Source organism: Amblyomma mixtum, chromosome 6 (genome assembly GCF_055824585.1).
Source record: "Amblyomma mixtum isolate Tamu chromosome 6, ASM5582458v1, whole genome shotgun sequence".
Lineage (NCBI taxonomy): Eukaryota > Metazoa > Arthropoda > Arachnida > Ixodida > Ixodidae > Amblyomma > Amblyomma mixtum.
Window position 1 is genome coordinate 12,306,663 of NC_143017.1, and position 21,491 is coordinate 12,328,153.

Below are 21,491 nucleotides of genomic sequence, written 5' to 3' on the forward strand. Positions count from 1 at the left end.
CAAACCGCGGACACGGTGGTCGATTCGGCTCCCGCGGACGCCGGCCGCTTCGAGGCTCTGGAGCGGAAAGCCGAGCAGTTTGAGGAGCGGGTGGCAGCGCTCCGAACCAAATTATGATTCCGGTCAGCGAGTCTTTTCAGGACATGCTCAGGTTCGCATTTGCTGCAATGCTTCCCGACATTCCGGCCCAGGTGACTGACTCTGTCCTTAAGGCGGTGCAGCCCTGGGTCAGCTCCCATATAAAAAATTCTCTCTCCTACGACTCCCCGCAGCTAAAACGTAAAATAGCTCCTCGACAGGCAGCGGAAGAAAGCAGTTCCGGCCCGATAGCCGCGGCGTTGATGCAGCCCCTACCTGGGGCTGCGCCGGCCCCCGAACCGAGTGGCTACCCAGCACCGTAAAATATAAACATCAATATGGCTGGCAAACCTTCTCAGAAAGCTAAAAAATTAGACCAATTCGACATCATTCAATGGAACTGCAGGGGTTTCAGAGCCTGTAAAAAACGGTCACATCTCCAGCTCTACCTGCAGTCCCTTGGTGACATGCCGGCGCTTCTTGCTTTGCAAGAGCCCGGCAATGATGCTAAATTCTCTGGGTATAGCTCGTTTCAGGGGGGCCCCTCGACCTGCATCCTGGTGCATAAAGCATACACCGCGATTCAGGTCGATCTTGATCTGGAGACTGAGCAGGAATACACCATGGTGAGGGTTCTGCCTCTCAGGCGCCGCGACCCGTCAATACATGTACTTAATGTGTATTGCCCCCGCATAAGCCGCGTTTTACTTTCAGCGAAATTTTCTGTCGTGCTCTCAAATCGGCTGAAAATGAACGCCTGGTGATCATTGGGGATTTCAACGCACCCAGTCTACACTGGGGCTATCACTTCGAGAAAGCCAGGGGACGCAAGCTGGCGGAGCTCATCTCCACCCTTCGTCTTACGTTGCTCACGGATCCACCTTGCCCCACACGTGTGGGCAATTCGGTCACCCGTGGCACGTGTCCTGACTTATCTCTGGTTAGGAACACTACAAACGCCACATGGGAGAACCTGGGGGATACCCTGGGCAGCGACGACTGCCTTCTCCGCATCACGCTTTTGGCGAAGGCAGCCCGTAAAAAATAGGGACAGGCGAAAAGAACCAATTGCCAGCAATTTCGATCTCAGGACGTCCCTCCCGTACTATTCTCCGACGGCTATGCGGAGTGCGCAACACAGGTCACCAACATACAGAAACAACACACGCAAACACTTCGCACCACCGACGAGATTCCCGCAGTGGACAATCACTTCCTGCATCTGTGGGAGGTGCGCCGGAGCTTAACAAAACGATAGAAGAAACACAAGACGAATCGCAAGCTTAGAGCTCGCATTGCACAACTTACGGGGCAGGCTGCGGCATATGCCGCCCAGCTCGCAGACACCAATTGGATAGAACGCTGCAACTCGGCAGCGCGTCAGATGAGCTCGAAGGGGAATGGCGTCTCTTACGCAGCCTCATCGACCCTTCTCAAACGAAAGGGGAGACGCAAAAAGAGCTCCGGCGGGCTCTGCACGGGTACCAAGGTACGACGGCGCAACTTGCGGACACTTTGTGCGACAGGTATCTCTGCCGCACAAATGACCCGGTTGGGCACGAGTACACGAATCCGGCAAGCTAAATCAGGATTTAGACGCCCGTTTTGAGTTGCATGACCTTAAGGCGGCCCTGGCTAAAATGCGCCGAGGTGGGGCACCGGGTCGGGATCACATAACAGTGAAACTGTTGGCGAACCTCTCCTACTCTGCATACCTCCATTTGCTACAATACGTAAATCAGATCTGGGATGGGTGTCGACTCCCACTCGAATGGAAAACATCGCTTGTAACGTTCATCCCCAAAGCAGGTAAAGCCGTGACTACGGACAACTTGAGGCCCATCTCATTAACCTCATGTGTGGGAAAGCTCATGGAGACGACGGTGCGGGATCGCCTCTCTCCATGCATGGAGGGTAAGGGTCTCTTCGCAGACACTATGTTCGGGTTGCGCCCGCACATGTCTGCACAGGATGTCCTACTCCAAATACGCAGGGACATAATACGACCCACAGCCATGCAACAAAACGACAAGGCCATTCTCGCCCTCGATCTTAAGGGGGAGTTTGACAATGTTAACCATGGCACCATACTCTCTAACTTGAACACCACAAACAGCGGGGCGAAGGTCTTCGCCTATGTCACAGACTTCCTCTCTGCGCGTCACGCACTCCTCCGGATCGAGGACGAGGAATACGGCCCGTACTCTATGGCTACACGAGGTACACCACAGGGGGTGGTGTTATCACCGCTCCTTTTCAACATTGCCATGATGGACCTGCCTGGCCGACTGGCTCAGGTGGAGGGCATAAAACACGCCCTCTACGCAGACGACATTACAATCTGGACCACCGAGGGGAGCCTTGGGGAGATGAAGGACCGCCTTCAGTGGGCCGCCTCCATAGTCGAAGCATATGCTGCCGACTCTGGTCTCCAATGTTCTCCCGCCAAATCAGAGCTTCTACACGTCAGGACAAACCACAAGGACAACACGTGTCTACACATATCTCGGTCGGGCGGTCCCATCAGAGAAGTGGCAGAGTTCCAGATCGTGGGTCTGTTCATCAATAACAAACTTAGGCCGGGCTCTACTATAGCGAAGCTCAAGAGCATAGGTGAACAGGTAGGGCGCATGATCCACCGTGTTTGCAACAAGCGGGGTGGTCTGCGGGGCAGGGACGCGCTACGGCTCGCCTATGCCTTCGTGACCAGCCGGATCCTCTACGCCGTGCCGTACCTACGCACCGCCAAACAACAAGACGAGCGCATTGACGCCATCATCATAAAGGCAACAAAGCGAGCACTGGACCTCCCGGTGGCTACCTCCAACGCCAAACTGAAGGCTTTGGGAGTGGTAAACTCCTATCAGGAGTTGCGTGAGGCCCACCTCGCGAACCAATATACGCTGCTATCGCAGACGGTTCCTGGGCGCCGCCTGCTAAATCGCTTACGCATCCAACACACATGCATACTAGAGGGGACGGAGAACAACCCGGTGCAGTGGCGCCACATGCTCTGGGTCGCTCCGCTCCTGCGTAACATGGACATGGCTTCACATGAAGGCAGACGACAAGCGCGAGCAGGGTTGCCCTTGGGAATTTTTCAAAAAGAGCCAGAACTGAAGCTAAAAGTAGCCAAAAGTAGCCACGCGAGCTGATCTTGGTGCCAAATTTGTAGCCAAGTAGAAAAGAACCATTATTATAAGCCACTTTTATTAATGAACAAGAAATAATATCATTTTGAATCAACACAAAAACACAGAGTAAATAAAGAACACGGAATTTTGGGCCTCTTGCTCGGCCTTTTTCCATTCTTCTCGAAATGTGCGCTTTGCTCTTGGGTCTTATCCCATGGTAGACGCCGGTGTCGGCAAGCCTAAGGCACAAAAACAGGAGCTTTGTCGCCGTGCGGTACACAAGTGTTATTTCGCCGGTACCATGCTGCTCGTTCCTCTCCTGGTGTCATGCCGTTCACACGGCTGCACCTAAACGCACGGTTTCGGATGCATGATCCTAACGGAGAAAGTACTCTAGATGAGCGTTATTTTCTCCAGATGTAGCGCAGCGTCCGCGCGGCCTTTTGCTTCGCCGCGCACTTGAATTAGCGTTATTTTCTCCAGATGCCGCGCAACGTCCTTGAAAATAATTGTTGTTCTTTGTTCTTTCTTACTATTGTAGATGGAATTGCAAAAAAAAAGGCTAGTAAATGCGCCAAAATAGAAGTTCAAAGTAGCCAGAGAGTAGCCAAGGAGCCAACGTGAAATTTTCACCGCCAGACGGGGTCGAAAAGTAGCCAATTTGGCGCAAAGTATCCACCAACGGCAACCCTGAGCGCGGGTTCGCACTCCTGAGAGGCAATACGGATATAAAGAGGGCGTCTACTACGTGGACATCACAGGGCGGTCGCCCGCGGGATTCTTCACGGCTGCCGTAGTCCACCGGGGAATGAATGTCGATGGGCTATCTTTTCGGGCCCCAAATACAACACGAGCGGAGGAAGTCGTAATAGCTCTCGCTGCCACCGATCCGAAATCGAAAGCGGTTATCACAGACTCTCGCCGGGCCTGTGAACATTATCTTGCAGGCGAAATATCACCTCTCTCTTGCCTCGCAAATTATAAGACGCGCTCTTGCCGATCCAACTCGCACAAAAGTGATTTGGGCTCCTGGCCACCAGGGTCTACGAGGCAATGAGGCCGCGGATGCGGCCGCCCGAGCGCTCACACACCGGGCTCCTCATCCCAGCTCTCCTGGCTCAGAAGCTCATAAACCGCTTCTGCGGTTCCGCGAAATCCTAATTCATTATTGTGACAGCCACCGTCTCTACCCGGACTCTGCCAAGGGGCTCCGTAAGGCGGAGGAGTGAACTCTGCGGCGCCTGCAGGCAGGAACCCTTCTCTGTCCTGCCATAGCGAAACACTTCGATCCGAACACAGATGGGCGCTGCCCGCACTGTGGAGAGATCTGCGATATCTTTCAAATGGTATGGGCATGTACTCAGAATCCTCACCTTCCCCATTCCCCCACCCCCACCCGAGAGGCATGGGAGACTGCCCTCCTCAACTGCTCCACACTGGAGTCCCAAAGGGCTCTGGTCAAGCGAGCGCGAGACGGAGCCTCGTCGTGCGGCGTCCCGGACTAAGGATACCGACCATGCAGCAGGGTTTTTTGACCCTCAAGCTCTCTTTGATTAAAGTTTTTCACCACCACCACCTTGGATCTGCGGCGCTCCGTGGCTATCGCTGGGACCGCGCCGACGAACCGACTTGGTAGCTCAGATTTCACCTCGGTATGACGTCACAGACGCGAGCGCCTCCACGCGTCATCAAACTGGAGGCCATCTAAAGGTCAAACGTGGCTACCGCCGAGACCACGCTGAAGGCTCAAAACCTAGCGTAGTATTGCTTTCGCAATAGAATTGGCTGTGGCTTAGCTCCGGTTACACGTGAATAGACGTGATAGCTACAGCTGGCCGAGTGGAACTCGCTGAGTGGAATTGCAAAGTTTGTTTTGAACCAAAAAGCTTCACTACGAGGGTCGGAGCCGAGATTCGCGTATGCCGGGTATGCCGCAATAGCTATATTCTGCGCACGCGCGAAACCGAGTGACGTTACGCGCAGCGCAGGCGGGCGCCGACTCCGTCGCCTGACAAACAAAGAAACAAGAACCAAACGAAATAAACATATAATATGAAAGTTTAAGAAACCATATCAGTAAAAATAAAAAAGCAAATAAAACTAAGCACAAAAACAAAAATAAAATAGAAATGAAACATAAAATATCAGAAATAAAAAAAATGCGCCAGGAAACCCTCCTATCTAGGTGAAAATGAAAATGAAATGAAAATGAGAAGAAAATTGGTTTTAAGGAAAGGAAACGACACCTGTCTCTCATATCTCGGTGGATACACGAACCGCGCCGTAAGGGCCTTAAGGAAAATGATTGGTTTATTGGGGTTTAACGTCCCAAAGCAACTCAGGCTACGAGAGACGCCGTAGTAAAGGACTCCGGAAATTTCAACCACCTGGGTTTCTTTAACGTGCACTGACATTGCACAGCACACGGGCCTCTAGAATTTCGCCTTCCTCGAAATTCAGCCGCTGCGGCTACTGCTACCCACCAACCGTATTGCTGGCGAGTTGCAGCCGCTGTCTTGTCCGCCTAGCCCTTTCGACCGCGTTGGCATTGATTTATATGGGCCCTCCCGCTTACTGCTTCTGGCAAACGATGGGTCATTGTTGCCGTCGATCCCCTCACGAGGTATGCTGAAACCGCCGCGCTCTCTGCTGCCACGGCACATGATGTGGCATCCCTATGCCCCGCCAGTAGTAGCGGAGGCGGAGGCGCGAGTAAGTCTTGAAAAGGCCCACGTGACCGCATTGCAGTTCAGCGTGAAGACATGAACAGATATAGGACCGGAGGTGGCGAGGTATGACGAGGAGCCATTTTCGTCCATTGGAATGATAATTACGGCTATAAAGCAGGTTATCTCTGATCTTCAAATGTGAAGCCTGACGGCGCAGGGCGCAGGATGGTGCAAACGCCGATGAGTCGGAGAGAATGTCGAGAACAGCCCAATTCCAGCGATCCTTGCGCTGCTCAGAAGGCAGGTCACTCATGGTGGGAGACGGAACAGGGGCGTCGGTTTCGCAGAGGCTGGCAAGTTCGGCGGGGAGCGGGGATCGAGACAATGCGTCGGCATCCTAATGCTTGCGGCCCGACCGGTATACGACTAGGGTGTTGTATTCTTGAAGACGCTGCGCCCATCGCACTAGGCGGGCGGAAGGACCCTTTAGTGATGAAAGCCAACAAAGGGCGTGATGACCCGTAACGACGTCGAAAGGACGGCCGTACACGTAAGGGCGAAATTTTCTAAGGCCCACACAATGGCGAGGCACTCTTTTTCAGTCACAGAGTATTGAGACTCAGCCTTGACAAGTGTACGACTGGCATAGGCAACGACATATTCGTCGAAGCCAGGTTTGCGCTGGGCGAGCACTGCACTAAGACCAATACCACTGGCATCCGTGTTGTCTTCAGTGGGGGCCGTCGGGTCGAAATGGCGCAAGATAGGTGGTGCCGTGAGGAGACGACGCAAGGTGTTGTAGGCGTCGTCGCATCCGGGTGACCAAGCCGAAAAATCAACATTGGTGCAAAGCAGCTGCGTCAAAGGGGCAGCAACTGAGGCAAAGTGGCGAATGAAGCGCCTAAAATAAGAGCAGAGCCCTAGGAACCTGCGAAGTTCCGTAGTGGTGGAATGTTTGGGAAACTCAGTCACGGCTCGAAGTTTCGCGGGGTCACGGCGTGCACTATCTTTCGACACAACATGACCTAAAATTGTCAGTTTTGCGGGGAGCAAAGCTGCATTTTTTTAAGTTCAGCTGCAGGCCTGCGTTTCTGAGGCATGTCAAGACGTGCTTCAGGTGGCATAGATGCGTTTGAAAGTCGGGCGAAAAGATGGCTATATCATACAGGTAGCACAAGGATGTGCTACTTGAGGCCACGCAAAACGGTATCCATCATTCGCTCAAAAGTAGCAGGAGTGTTACAGAGGCCAAAGGCATGACGTTAAACTCGTAGAGGCCGTCAGGGATCACAATTGCGGTTTTGGCACGATCTGCAGCTGCCATTGGCACCTGCCAATAACCACAGCCCAAATCAAGGGAAGAAAAGAGCTCCGCGCCTTGTAGACAGTCCAGAGCGTCATCAATACGGGGCAAAGGGTAGACGTTTTTGCGTGTGATCTTATTAATGCGGCGGTAATGGACACAAAATATAACGGGAGCTATCCTTCTTCTTGACGAGGACAACCGGTGAGGCCCAGGGGCCGGTGGAAGGCTGAATAACGCCGCTCTGAAGCACGGTGTCTACCTGTTCTTCAATAACTCGTCGTTCATTGGCGGAAACACGATATGGGCGTGGTCGCAGAAGGGCGTGGGCGCCGGTGTCAATGCGGTGTTCTACAGTCGTCGTGCGCCCCAAAACACGTTGGTGGCAATCGAAGGAGGAGCGCACCTCCTCAAGAAGCTGGGTTCGCTGAGTTGGTGGAAGAGTGGCGCCAATAGAGCGAAGGAATAGGTCGGTCGACAACGTGGCGGGCGCAGGAGTAGGTGAGCTGAGGGCGTCCATGGCGACCGGCGGTGATTCTGCCGCAGCGTCGGGGTGGTTGAAAACTGAATCAAAGAGCTGCACGCTTCCGATGCATTCGCGGCGGCGCAATGCGAAGGGGCTGGAAAACGGGTTTAAGACCCACAGTGTGGTGAGGCCGGCGGATAAAATGAGCAGAGCATAAGGCAGTGGAAGACAATGGCGGCGTAGAAAAGTAGGAGACGGCGTGAAGACGACACTGGCATCGCGAACACAGTCGCAGGAAAGAGGCGCAATCAAGGAAGAGCACGCAGGAATATCGGTACTGTCGGCGACAAAAGCTTTGGCAGAAACAGGGGCACCACAAATTTCAGTCTCTGCCACGGCATTCAGCAGCGTAGAGAGCGCTACTTGAGCCCGATCACAGTCGATGACCGCGTCGTGGAGCGTTAAGAAGTCCCAGCCCAAGATGACCGAATGCGAACATAACGGCAGAACCATGAACTCGACCAAATATAAAATGTCTTCTATGACTACTCGCTCAGTACACGCTTCTAACGGCTGCATGAGGTGCGCACTTCCAGTTCGTAACGACAGGCCAGAAAGGGCCGTCTTCACTTTCCTCAAAGAGCGGCAGAGCGCGGCATCCGTGACAGAAACCGCAGCACCGGTGTCGACAAGCGCCATGACAGATACGCCCTCTACAAAAACTTCAATGAAATTACAGGCAGACAAACGAGGCCTTTCAAAATTCGAGGACTGCGCAGTTCTCACCTCAGGAACTGCGGCGCCTAGTTTTCCTTCTGAATGGTCGAGGGTCGCCGTCGCATCGGAGAGATGGAGCGCCGACGTGGAGAAGGCGAACGGCGTCCAGAGAAGGCGGTGCGCTCAGGAGACAGAGAACGGCTTACGGGTGGCCCAGCAGGAGGCGAATACTGTCGCTCGGTCCAGTAACCGGAAACTTCAGGAGGTGGTCGTGAGGCATTCATGCGTCGACGGCAAAGCCGCGCCACATGACCTGGCAAGCCGCAGACGTAGCAGATCAGGCGGTTGTCAGGCGTGCGCCAAGCGCTGCCCAGTTGAGCTGGCGGTCCAATGTTATCAGGCGTGCACCAGGATTTTCGCATATGAGCAGGCGGTGGAATAAAAGCAGCGGGCTGTCGAACAGGACCAGGAGGCAGAGCATAGGTAGGTGATGAAAAACTGTAGCGCTCGAGACGAGGACACAACGAAGACGACAACACATGCGCTAACTTTCAACTGAAAGTTAGCGCATGTGTTGTCGTCTTCGTTGTGTCCTCGTCTCGAGCGCTACAGTTTTTCATCATGAGCAACCAACTCGCCCAAACATCCACCCTGATCATAGGTAGGTGGCCGAGGTCGCGCAAGAACCTCCGCATATGTCAGCGAGGCCGCGAGAGGTGTGGGCTGAGGGGCTTGCGGGAGAGCCTCACCGACCTGTTCTTGAATGGTGTGCCTCAGATTCGGAGTTATGTGTGGTGATGGCTCTTGATGGCTTGAAATAAGCGAGAGCAGCGGAGCAACGTCTTCACCTTCACGGATGAAGCTCTTGATTTGCGGCAGGAGCGATGACTGGTCTCTTGCATCGTTCAGACCAGCAAGCGAGTCGATGTTCGTGGTGTGTTCACGTGTCAGAGCCCTCTCCTTGCGTAGTTCGTCGAAGCTCTGACGTAGGATGACGACTTCGGCGAGGGTGCGCAGGTCTCGCGCCAACAACATCTGAAAGGCGTCGTCATCAATGCCCTTGAGAATATGCCTGATCTTGTCGGCTTCGGACATCTGTGCGTTTACCGTCTTGCACAGGTCCACGACATCCTGGATGTAACTCTTGAAGTTATCTCCTACCTGCTGCGACCGCGCACGCAAGCTCTGTTCGGCACGGAGTTTTCTGACAGCCGGCGGCCGAATATCTCTGAGAAGTTCATTTTGAAAATGGACCATGATGTAAAGTCCGCCTCGTGGCTCTGATACCACAGATTTGCCACGCCCGTCAGATAGAAAATCACATTGTTGAGCTTGCTTTCCGCGTCCCACTTATTGTATGCGCTCGCCCGCTCATACGATGTGAGCCAATCTTCCACATGATGGTTCGTCTGTGCCGCTCAAGATAGCGGGGTCCCGCTGGCGGAGAGAACCAGCACAGACGACGGCGGCCGGGCTCACTTGTACGGCTTGGTGGTTCGAAGGCATCGTGGTGGGGGGTAGCGTTCGGCTGCGCAGTTCCAGGGCGAGAGGATATTACCCCGCACCAGCACCAAATGTAAGGTGGAATTTGTTCGGTGAAGCTTCTCAACGAGAGCAGGGCTAACAGCATTCCGAAGTCAGCTGGACGAGCCAGGAGCGTGCACAAGGCGATGGCCATGCGGCTCGCGCGTATGCCCATCGTCTTCCTTACAAAGGAACCTGTCCCATCGTGGGCTCCTCGTCTCCCCGACATTCGCCCAACGAGCATCGCCTGTAGCCAGCTAGGTGGCGAAAAAGCTCACAACCAGCGTGCCGAGGAATCATGCGGCTCAAGCTGCCGCCGTTTGTTCTGTCCGCATTTGAAAATCGACGCATGTGTCGGCACTGCTCTTTGGGCCTCGTCAAGATGCCCCGAGCAGCTCTTTGCCCAAGAGCTCCAACCATGTAAATATGTGGTGAAATAAATGAATTGAATTAACATCTGACACTTTTTTACAACTATGATGAAATTCTGTAGCCTGGCCTGCAAACTTCTATTTCGGAGTATCACCGTACTTTTATTTGAAATGTGTTCGGAAATGAATACGGTTCTGGCGTATTGCTGCTTTGACTGAGCGCAGACATTTTTTTCTCCAGCAGGAGAAGAGAAAGCGACAAAGCACTGGAACGACTTCTCTAAGCCTACTTCATTGCAAAATGTTTAGCGCAGAGGAGTACGCAGATTTGTGAGAACTTTATTTTTCGTACTTGGTGAAATAGATTTGACGAGCGCTGACTACTACTTCAATCAGCGAGGTGGAGTGTCGTGTGGCTCGACCCATGTTGGGTTCATGTCGACATTGGTCGTATATTGTTTGTGCAAGATGAGTCTGAGAAGCGCTGATTCTTCCATTGCAGCAGCCCTGTCCGAGCGCATGTAATAGTTCCGTGCCTTGTCTCTTACTCGTGGCCACATGCAGGCATACCGGAAAATGCAGATTTCGTACCTCATGTTCCCTCTGAATTCATCCCCCATAGAATATTGAAAAGTACTTACGTGTGGTTTTTCAAGTAAGTGTCCCGTCTCGCATGTTCCATGCAGGCGAAGAGAGCGGTATTCTGCTTAAATTAAAAAAAAGGTGCGCTCAGTCTCCTGCGTTCAGCGCATTTCGCAAAAATACGCAGCCGTCTTTGCATGGAATATTTTCTTCCACACAGAAAAACTTTCTTCAAAGTTGTATTGACGTCCACAAGAAGGAGATGCAACCTGTGCGATAACTTTTGAAGAACAAGGCAAGATCCCCGCTCGTAATTTGGAGATATAATTTTGATAGTTAATCCAAAGTATCATTATTTGTCTTTAACACTATATCTTATATTGTGTTTTGTATGCATTTGAGGGTGTCACCCGGTGAATTAGGACAAGAAATTAGCCACACGACGGAAGATAAATTTGAAAAATTCGATACCACGTTTTGCAATTATTGTGGCATATTTATAAGGATCATTTCGAAATTATGCTGCAAAGATGTGCTGCGAGTATCTTCTCGCACGGTGTACGTAACAAAATTCACTGCCTCATCTTAGTTCTTGTCGTTTTCCGGCGATGCTCATATTTACACTGATGATCACATCGTGTACCTCGCTGCAGCTTCGATCTACAGAAAAGTCACCACGCATGGGGAGGAATTGGTTCATAGGCAGTGCAATAGTTCTGTTAGTTACAATAAGAGTGCAACGATTAGTGCCGATATTACTCATCAGTTCCGCGGCTCTAAGCACAGCGCATCTCACGATGCACTGGCACCGTAGATGCAATAAAGTTGGGTCCTTAAATCATTTATTTCTTTTTTTGCTTTTACATTGGCTGCTTACATGTAAAATGTTGCACATACAAGCACCGACTGGTGGAAAGCAAGCAGAATAAGTCTGTATTGTTGTTTGGCGAGTCCACATATACTGAACGGCTGCTCGCATTGTTGCATGAAAGCTTGGCTGTTGTGGTCAACAACACATTGCAGAATCCACCGAAAAGAGTCTGAAAAAAAGCTAGGAGCTTAAATTTAAAAAAAAGGTGTGCTCAGTCTCCTGCGCACTAAATTATACCAGCAGTGCATTTAGGAATGAATCTGAAATCTGGGATGAAAAACTGGCAGATGGGCCTTTTCTTGGCGCGAAAGCAGGACCATTATTTCCAGAATGGATGAACAAGGGCATACTCCTGGCGCAAACGTGAGGCCATTGTTTATACACCGGCTGAATATGGGCAAAGCGTCGGTGCGAATGGTGGGCCATTATTAATAGACTGACAGAACATGGGCACTGTCGTGGCGCGAGGGGTGGACCTTCGTGGACATACCGGCTGACCTTAAGCCCAGTCCGGGCGAGGAAGATGGGCCCCTTTTGATAGTAGACTGGCTGAGCATAGGTCCTATCTCGGCATAGATGAGGTGCCATTGTTCGAAAAAGCCCCTTTTTTCCCAAACGCTGATCTAGGACCCATATTCATGCCAATTTTTGCCACTCATTTGCTACCGTCGGCCCAATCTTTTTGTGCTCCTTGAGTATAGCTCCAACACAAATGTGTACGTGTGGTCAGACATGTCGTTTTTTGCATTACTCAGTTTGGGGCCGGCTAGTAATAGCCGTCTTACGACCCTTGCCTGTAACCGACGCATTCGTATGAGCTATAAATTTTCCATGATGTCTATGAAGGGCGATCTCTTCTGGTGTTTTCCTTTCAAGTGAATAAATATGGCTGTGACGCACAACACAATTTCTTTTTGTCTTCCTCCCTGTCGCTGTTGAACACTATTCAGTGAATTCATGTGTGCATATTCGTGGAGAATCGGTATGGGCGTCAGCTCCAGCAGGGCCGTGATAGTGCCAGCGGCGTTCCTATTGCGCGACAGCGTAAGTCTCCCGCCGTGCACAAAATCCGGCGTCGTCTTCTTCGGCGGTAGTGGAGTTAGCAAAACTTCGGTATTGGCCGCAAAAGAGGCTATGGTACACGAGGAACAACGTGTTTTAAATACGAGTAAACATCAGAAAAACTGTGATAACACATCAGGACTCAAACGTCGCAACATGACTGAAACGCTACTAGGTAAGTATATAATGTGAATGAATGGCGACCACAATAAAATTGTATTAATTAGTCGGGAATTCAACCCCTGACCGTCGAAATTATGAGCTCATGGGTGAGTTGGTTTTGCAGCATCTAAAGAGCACACAATGTAATCAGAACGTTACTGGGAGAGGCAATAGCGCACAGCAATGGGAAAGAATTGAAAGCAAAGAAAACCCTAGGGGCAATGCAAAGGGGGAACGCATCTAGTGAGGATCAAGTCAAAGCCGTTCTCTTGAAGGACGGGAGGCAGATTGTTATACAAAACTACCCCCCCCCCCCCCCAGTATACGAAATACCTTAGGGCCTCGAGTGTACCAGAAGCTTGTAAGAACGCTTACAGTATTGGAGTTTTTGGTGCCGCCATCAGGGCGGGATACTTACATTCTCTTGTTGTTCAGCTTCTGCAGATTTATCTCGTTTCAACAGTTATGGGACCCCAAAACGTGCCCAGCGATTCTATTCTGCCAGCCAAGCCATTCAATGCTGGATATTACTGAACTTCCTTCGCCTTCTAGGCACTTAGCCAGCTAGCTTGCCAACAGCGGTCGCCATCATGTGATCCAGCGCTGTTTAAACGCCTGCTTTACCATCCACACTTGCCTTTCGGTCCCGCCATGAGGACATGATTCTAACAGTCTCTTCTTCTTCCGGTCAGTACTCCCTACCACCTTGAAACTTTTACACCATTTACACTGCCTGGCAAAGCGGCACTGAGTCCCACCTGTGCTTCAAATGTTGTGAACATAGTACGCTGTTGTTTAGAATTCATTTGTAATGTATTTACTCTGCTTAACCAAGGTGTTCCTTCCCTGGCTAAAAAAATTGCAGATGTTGGGTTACTTCCTAAGGCAAAATTTGAGCGCAGCTCCTCAGCTGTTTCAGCTTTTCGATAGGTTGAGCCAAAGAATTAGAGCAACACATGTATGTACAATTACAGACAACTTGTTATTGCTCACATATTTTCCTTCAAGAAAATTTGGAGGAGGCTTAAGCATCGCCTTAAGAGTGGACGCGATAGCGTCTTCTCCTCCTTTTCCCTATTCTCATTCCTTTTCTTTCTCACTTCTCACCTAAACTGAAGTTGCAGTCGTAGCGCGTCGGCGCATCGTTCTCGACAAACCCGATGCCACGAACGTAAGCATAGCTTCGCCGCCGAAGGAACGGGCCACAAGCCGCAAGCTTCGTAGAGAATGCGCGTTCGATTTGCACGGCGTTGTCCGCCGCTCACCGCGTAATTCCTGCGTCCCCGCAAAGCTCCACTGCGCCCGAACTAGATGTGCGGGAGGCTCTGCCGTCGCGTGCTGTCTGTTCGGGCAGTGGTGTACATTGCGAGGGGGAGGACGGATTTTAGTAAACGCCGCTTGATGGCGCTATGTGCGCGCCAAGCGAAGAGGAAAAGTAGCGGAAACGTACATTGCTACTCACTTAACTGCGACTTCTGTAATCTCCATGCTCACAATTATTCATATACATCACAGTACGTTTCTAAACCACCCATCTAAGGGAACACCGTATTCATTAGGCGCGCCTTTGTTCATTCCGAACCATCGATTTGGCGTGGCGGAGTCATTAATTGCTCGTCTCGCACTCCGGAGGGCCTCGTTCGATTCCTCAGCTCGACCAATTTCCTACTCGGTTTTATTTAACTTATTAAAACTTTCTTCGCTCACGGCCGACGACGATGACACTGCCTTTTCGGCGACATCGGGACTTAACGCTACTGTGTTGAACACCCCACTCAGAGTTCTTCATTGTCATGAAGGAAGCTCTGTGGTCTAAGAAATAGGTGGATATATGCTCGACTTGCTTCATCCATGCCGGGTTCTAAAAGACTAGGCCTATGCAAGTCTTTCGCGAGGTTGCCGCAGCCTTGCGAGGCGTTGCGAGCAAGAGGAACCGGATGTTCTCCCGCATAAGGGGTAAGAAATTTCTGTTTGCCTCACGTAGTGGTGACTGCAGTCGGGCGAACAGGAAAACAGCGAGAATGCCTTCGAAAATGATACTCTTTATTTAGCCGCCGCGGTGGCTTAGTGGTTATGGTGCCCGGCTGCTGACTCAAAAGACGCGGGTACGATCCCGGCCGCGGCGGCACAATTTCTTTGGGGGAGAAATTTTGGAGGCTCGTGTACTGTGCGATGTCAGTGCACATTAAAGCACCCCGGGTGGTCGAAATTTCCGGAGCTCTTCACTACGGCGTCTCTCATACCCTGAGTCGCTTTGGGGCGTTAAACCCCATAAATCAAGCCAAACTTTATTTGCGCTGACTTGCACCCGCAAACAACTGAATCACTCGGTATTGACGTAGCAACAAGCGTGCTCGGCGACCCTCGAATAGAGTGCCCGTTGCTCTCGCCCGGGCTCTTTTTAAAGCTTATAGCGAAATTTCGAGATAAAGCTTTGAAAGTTACTAGAACTCTCTGGAACAAGGTAAAGGCGGCTCCGCCTGGATGCGATTGATCGAGATAAATCTAGGCGCGTCGTGCATCGCAAACAAAGCGATAAAGCGGCGTGCCGGCAGCTTTGAAGAATGAACAAGCGAACGCTACAAACATGCGCGGCATTACTCCCTTCTCAAAGATGCATCGACCCGTTGATTTAGTACATAATGCGGCCACAAACAACAAAAACGGATTGTGTTAAAATAAGCATCATTGTTGGAAACACAACGTACTTTAACGCGCATAATACGGCTTTAGCCAGACGACATGGACAACTTCTGGTCGTAAGCGGAGTCGCCGCGACGGAGTCATTTGGTCAGGGACGACTTCATAGTCCAGTTCACATGCCCGACGAAGAAACTTGTATGGGTCGAAATAGAGGCGCAAAAGTATGTCACTAAATCCGCGTCGGCGAGTGGGCGTCCAAACCCAGACTCGGTCTCCTGGCTTGTATTCCGCGTTGCGTCTTCGTAGGTTGTAGCGTGTGGCGTCGGTCCGCTGCTGGTCTTTGAGCCGTAATCTCGCAAGTCTTCGAGCTTCTGCGCGTTGAAGGAAGGCGGCGATGTCGACGTTTTCTTCGGTAACATTGGGCAGCATGGCGTCTAGCGTGGTCGTGGCCTCCCTGCCATGGGGGAGCCTAAAAGGCGTGTTCTGGGTGGTCTCCTGAACTGCGGTGTTGTATGCGAAGACGAGGTTAGGAAGGATAACGACCCACGTCTTCTCTTCGGGATCGATATACCTGTCTAGAATATCGGTGATAGTTTTGTTCAGGCGCTCGGTCAGTCCGTTGGTTTGCGGATGGTATGCAGTTGTCCTACGGTGGCTGGTTTGGTTGTAACGCAGGATGGCTTGCCTCAGTTCCGCCGTGAATGCTGTTCCGATGTCCATGATGAGCACATTGGGGGCGCCGTGTCGCAGAAGAATGCACTCCACGAAATATTTGGCAACTTCTGCTTCTGTTCCGTTGGGTAAGGCTTTTGCCTCGGCGTAGCGGGTCAGGTAGTCAGTCGCTATAATGATCCACTTATTTCCAGATGTTGACTTGGGAAAGGGCTAAGAAAGTCCATGCCGATCTGCTCAAAGGGTCTTGAGGGGAGTTCAATAGGATTCAGAAATCCTGCTAGTCGGGTTAGAGGCGCCTTTCATCGCTGACAGTCTCGGCAGGTTTTCACATAATGTGCAGCATCGGCAGACACTCGTGGCCAGTAATACTTGTCTTGAATGCGGCGGAGGGGGCCAGAAAACCCGAGATGTCTAGCTGTCTGCTCGTCGTGTGAATCGTGAAGAACTTCTCTGCGCATACTTGCAGGTACAACAAGGAGGTAGGCCTTTTCGTTCGCTGCAAAGTTCTTCACGAGGACATCATTCTGTAAGCAGAAAGAAAGCAATCCACTCTAGAACGACGCAGGGGGTGAAGAAACCTTGCCTTCCAAGTACTCAGTGAGGCACTTTAGGTCGGGGTCCGAGCGTTGCTGTTGTGCAAAAGAGCTGGAGCTGATGGGTCCCAGGAAGGCATCCTCATCGTCGTCTGGCGGCGGTGCATACACAGGGGCTAGTGACAGGCAGTCGGCGTCAGAGTGCTTGCGCCTGGACTCGTAAAAGGCGGTGACGTCAAACTCCCGGAGGCGCAGCCTCCATCGAGCGAGGCGTACGGAGCGGTCCTTCAAACTGGCAAGTCACTACAGCGCGTGGTGATCGCTGACCACCTTGAACGGTCGGCCGTACAGTTTGGGGTGGAACTTTGACATACCCGAGACGGTGGCAAGGCACTCCTTCTCGGTTGTCGAGTAATTGGCCTCGGCTTTGGACAGGGATCGTCTAGGGTATGCGACGTCTTTCTCCACTCTGTCAGTTTTCTGAACGAGGACAGCGCCTTGGCCCACACTACTTGCGCAGGTGTGAATTTCAGTCGCGGCGTTTTTATCAAAGTGCGCGAGGATGGGTGGGGCTGTAAACGACGCTGAAGTTACTTGAAGGCTTCCACTTTCACTTGCGGCGCTTCCCATTTAAATAGCACGTCTGTTTTTGTCAGGTGGGTCAGTGGCTCGGCAATAGGCGAAAAGTTCTGGGAAAATCTTCGGTAATACTCGCACAGTCCGAGGAATTTGTGCACAGCTTTCTTAACGGCCGGTGGCGGAAACATTGCGATAGCAGCTGTTTTCTTCGAGTCTGGGCATACTCCCTCATACTCCCTCCTAGAAAGAGCAGCTCTTCGTAGGCAAAGTAGCACTTCTCTGCTTTCAAGGTTAGGCCGGACGATTTAATTGCGTATAGCACTGTTCGAAGCCTTTTTAGGTGCCGCTCAAAGTTCGAGGCGAAGACAACGACGTCATCTAAGCATACCAGACAAATCTGCCACTCCAGGCCTTCCAGCACTGTATCCATTACTCGCTGAAATGCCGCTGGTGCGGAACAGAGACAAAACGGCATCACCTTGAACTCGAAGAGGCCATCTGGAGTGATAAATGCGGTCTTCTTACGGTCTCTTTCATTGTCCTCAATTTGCCAGTAACCGCTCTTGAGGTCCATCGATAAGAAATACTTAGCGTTGCAAAGCCGATCCAGCCTGTCGTCGATGCGAGGGAGGAAGTAGTCGTCCTTCTTTGTGATGTTGTTCAAGCGGCGGTAATCGACGCAGAATCGAAGTGTGCCGTCTTTCTCACTAGAACAACTGGTGTGGCCCAGTGGCTCTTTGAAGCTTGGATGACGTCGTCGCGAAGCATTTTTCCACATCGTCCGGGTCCCGGATGTTTTGTCGTTCTCGCGGTGACACTCGGTAGGGGCTTTGGCGGAGAGGTCGGGCGTGCTGGTCAGTCATAATTCGATGCTTGGCAAGCGGCGTTTGTCGAACCTTCGGCGATGACGAAAAGTAGTCGCTGTAGCTTCTAAGGAGATTGCGGTTGTGGTCTTGTCTGTTCCGGGGCAGGGTTGGGTTTATGTCGAAAGTGAGCGAGTTCTCTTGGTCAGACGAATCTTCTGCGGATGGGTAGGAGAGGGCGAAAAAGTCTCGTACGTCGGATATTTCGTCGAGGGAAGCAATCCTCGTTCCCTTGTTAATGTGCCGTTATTCTTCGCTGAATTTATCCAGCAGTACTTCGACTTGACCTTTGCGAAAATGTGCGATTCCTCTTACGATGCCGCTTCCTTGGTCGAGAAGCAACTGCATGTTCCCCTCCATAATGGCTTCGGTGTTATAGGCTTCCGTAGCGCCTGCGGTGGCGATGACGCTTGAGCGGGTTGGGAGAATCATTTGTTCCTCTAGGACACTAAGTGCAACGTGATGTTCCCGTGTTCTCGTCGACGAGATGCCCTCGTCCGTGGAAAGTGTGTTCAGCTTGGATCATAGGTCGATGATCGCCTGATGCTCATTAAGAAAATCCATGCCCAAGATCACTTCGCGGGAACATTGCCGGAACACTACGAAGGTCTCGGGATAGGTATGTTCCTTGAGAGCCGCTCGCGCTGTGCATCATCCTGATGGCGTAATGAGGTGGCCTCCTGGAGTGCGAATTTGCGGGCCGTCAAAAGTGGTCGTTACTTTCCACAGCTGTGCAGCGAATGGTGCATTCATCACCGAATAATCCGCTCCTTTGTCGACTACAGCAGTGATTTTCCGGCCGTCGATAACCATTTCTAAGTCGGATGTCTTGGCTCTGGCGTTGCACGTCGTCCTCGGCGTCGGGTCATGGCTTCGTCGGGTATATGTAATTGTGGGTGAGGCGTGTCGTCGCAGCTTTGCTTGATGGCGGCGTCGTTTTGAAGGTGGTTCGCGTCGTGGTCGCGGTTGTCATTGTGTGCGACGTCGGCGTAGTGGGTGCGACGTCTTCATATGGCGTGGTCACTGGAGGATCTTCGTCGTTTCCTCGGCAAGCAACCTGACCTCCACAGGTTGTTTTTTTAGTTTCCCCTAAGGGGGCTAGGAGACCTTATTCGGACAGCCGCGGCGTAGCTGCGGCCCGGTGATGCAAAACGTGCGCTGGACGGCGACGGCGAGAGGGAAAGATGGCTTGACGACACGTACTCCCCTCTGTACAGGTAGTCGTCGATTTCCCGCGGTCACTGGCCGGGGAGCGGTCGTAGGACGTTGATGGCGAAACCTCGCAGGCCGATGCGTCTGTATGGGCAGTGGCGAAGTATATCACCGTATTAGCCGCAATGGAAGCACAGCGGCCGGTTTTCGCATGTCCTCCAGGCATCGCACTTCCTGGGGCTTGGGCGTCGTTCGTAGGCTAGACAGGCGGGGCAGTGGGGAGGCGTTCGGGAAGAGCTGGTTCACGTAGAAGAGGCGGACTTCGGCTCTCTCGCTGTGGCTGAGGAGTCCGTACTGCAGCGGCGTAGGTTTGCGCTGGAGCTTCAGCTGGAGGTGAAGATGATGCGGTGCCAAGCAGACGTTGCACTTCTTCGCGTACGATTTCACCAAAGCTCGCAACTTGAGGGTGGTTTGGAGGTGGTAATCGGCGACGCAACGCTTCCCGTACAATTTTCCGGATGACGTCCCGCATGTTGCCTCCGAATGCTGCGCCATCCGAGAAGGTTGTTAAGGTCACTTGAAGCTGTCATGGGAAAGGGCGGGCTAGTGCTTCCAAAGTTTTCTCAGTAGTGGCTGCTTCTCTGATGAATCCAGCAAAGGTCTTGAGTGGATTGCGGGTTGAACCAACGAAAAGTGCCTCTTTAGCACCACGCATCACAAGCTCCACCTTCTTATCTTCTGTCATGCCAGGATCGACTCGTCAAAAAAGGCGCTTCATGTCTTCTACGTATGCGGTCACTTACTCATTCGGGTGTTGGATGGGTCACTGTAGAAGCAGCTGAGGCCTTTTGTTCCTGATGGTGCTCCTGAAGGCCTCCAGGAACTCCCTCTTGAATAATTCTCACGTCGCTAGAGAAGGTTCGTGGTTTTCGAACCTCTCCGTGGTCCTTCCAAGGTGAAGAAAACATGGCTCACTTTAGTCTGGTTGTCCCACCTGTTGAACACGGCGATACGCCCAGACTGTTCCAGCCATTCTTCAGGATCCTCGCCCGGTGAAGCGTTGAACGTGGGCGGCATATGGGGCTGGTGTGGCCTTGTGGTAGAGCATCCGCCTCGCATTCGGGAGGTGCTGGGTTCGATCCCCAGTGCCGCCGGGTACCCACCGGTTTATTTAATGATGCTTTAATGGAGCTGTTCTGGTGCTCGGCTCTTCTAGGGGGAGATGCTTGGGAAAAGGGTCTTAGACCACAGTTATATTGACGGATCAGAGTTAAGTTCCGCCGTCAAGCAACTTTATAGCCGCCTTGTGCGGTAGAAGCACAACTTGTGGCCCTTTTTTTGAAACCGAAGCGTGCCCTTGTGGAAAGACCGAAGGGTGGCCTTGTGGTTCAGACCGAAGCGTGGCCTTTTGGTTGCCTTGACGGTTGCCTTGAAAGTTGCCTTGACGGCTGAGAGATAAGTTCCGCCGCCAAGCAATCTTAATGGTCTGCTACCAGACGGTCTGGCGGTCTGGTAGCAGTCCAAATACTAATGGGCCCCTCTGCTGGTGACGGCTGCTTCAGCCTTCACCTTCGTTTGGGGCGGCTTCTGCGGCTTTCTTGTTATCTTCTTCGAGACGGGTCGGGCTGCTCTGACGGCTCCCAGGGGGTAAGGGCGACAGGTACATCCGTTAGCACCCCCCCCCCCCCCCTCCCCAGATGTCACGTAGTGGTGACTGCTGTCGGGCGAATAGGAAAACAGCGTGAATGTCTTTGAAACGAAACTCTTTATTTCGGCTGACTTGCGCCTGCAAAGAACTGAATCACTCGGCGGCGGCGTAACAACAATCGTGCTGGGCGGTCGTCTAACAGTATGCCCGCCGCTCTGGGCAGTGCTCTTTTTAAAGCTGATAGCGAACATTCGAGATAAAGCTGGAAAAGTTACTAAAACACCCTGGATCAACGTACAGTCAGCTCCACCTGGGTTCGATTGATCGAGATAAATCTAGGCGCGTCTTGCATCACAGTCAAAGCGATAAAGCGGCTTGCCGGCACCTTGGAAGAACGCAAAAACGAACACCAAAAAATTCGCTGTGGCTCAGCTCTGGTAAGCAATAGCTCCGTGGCTG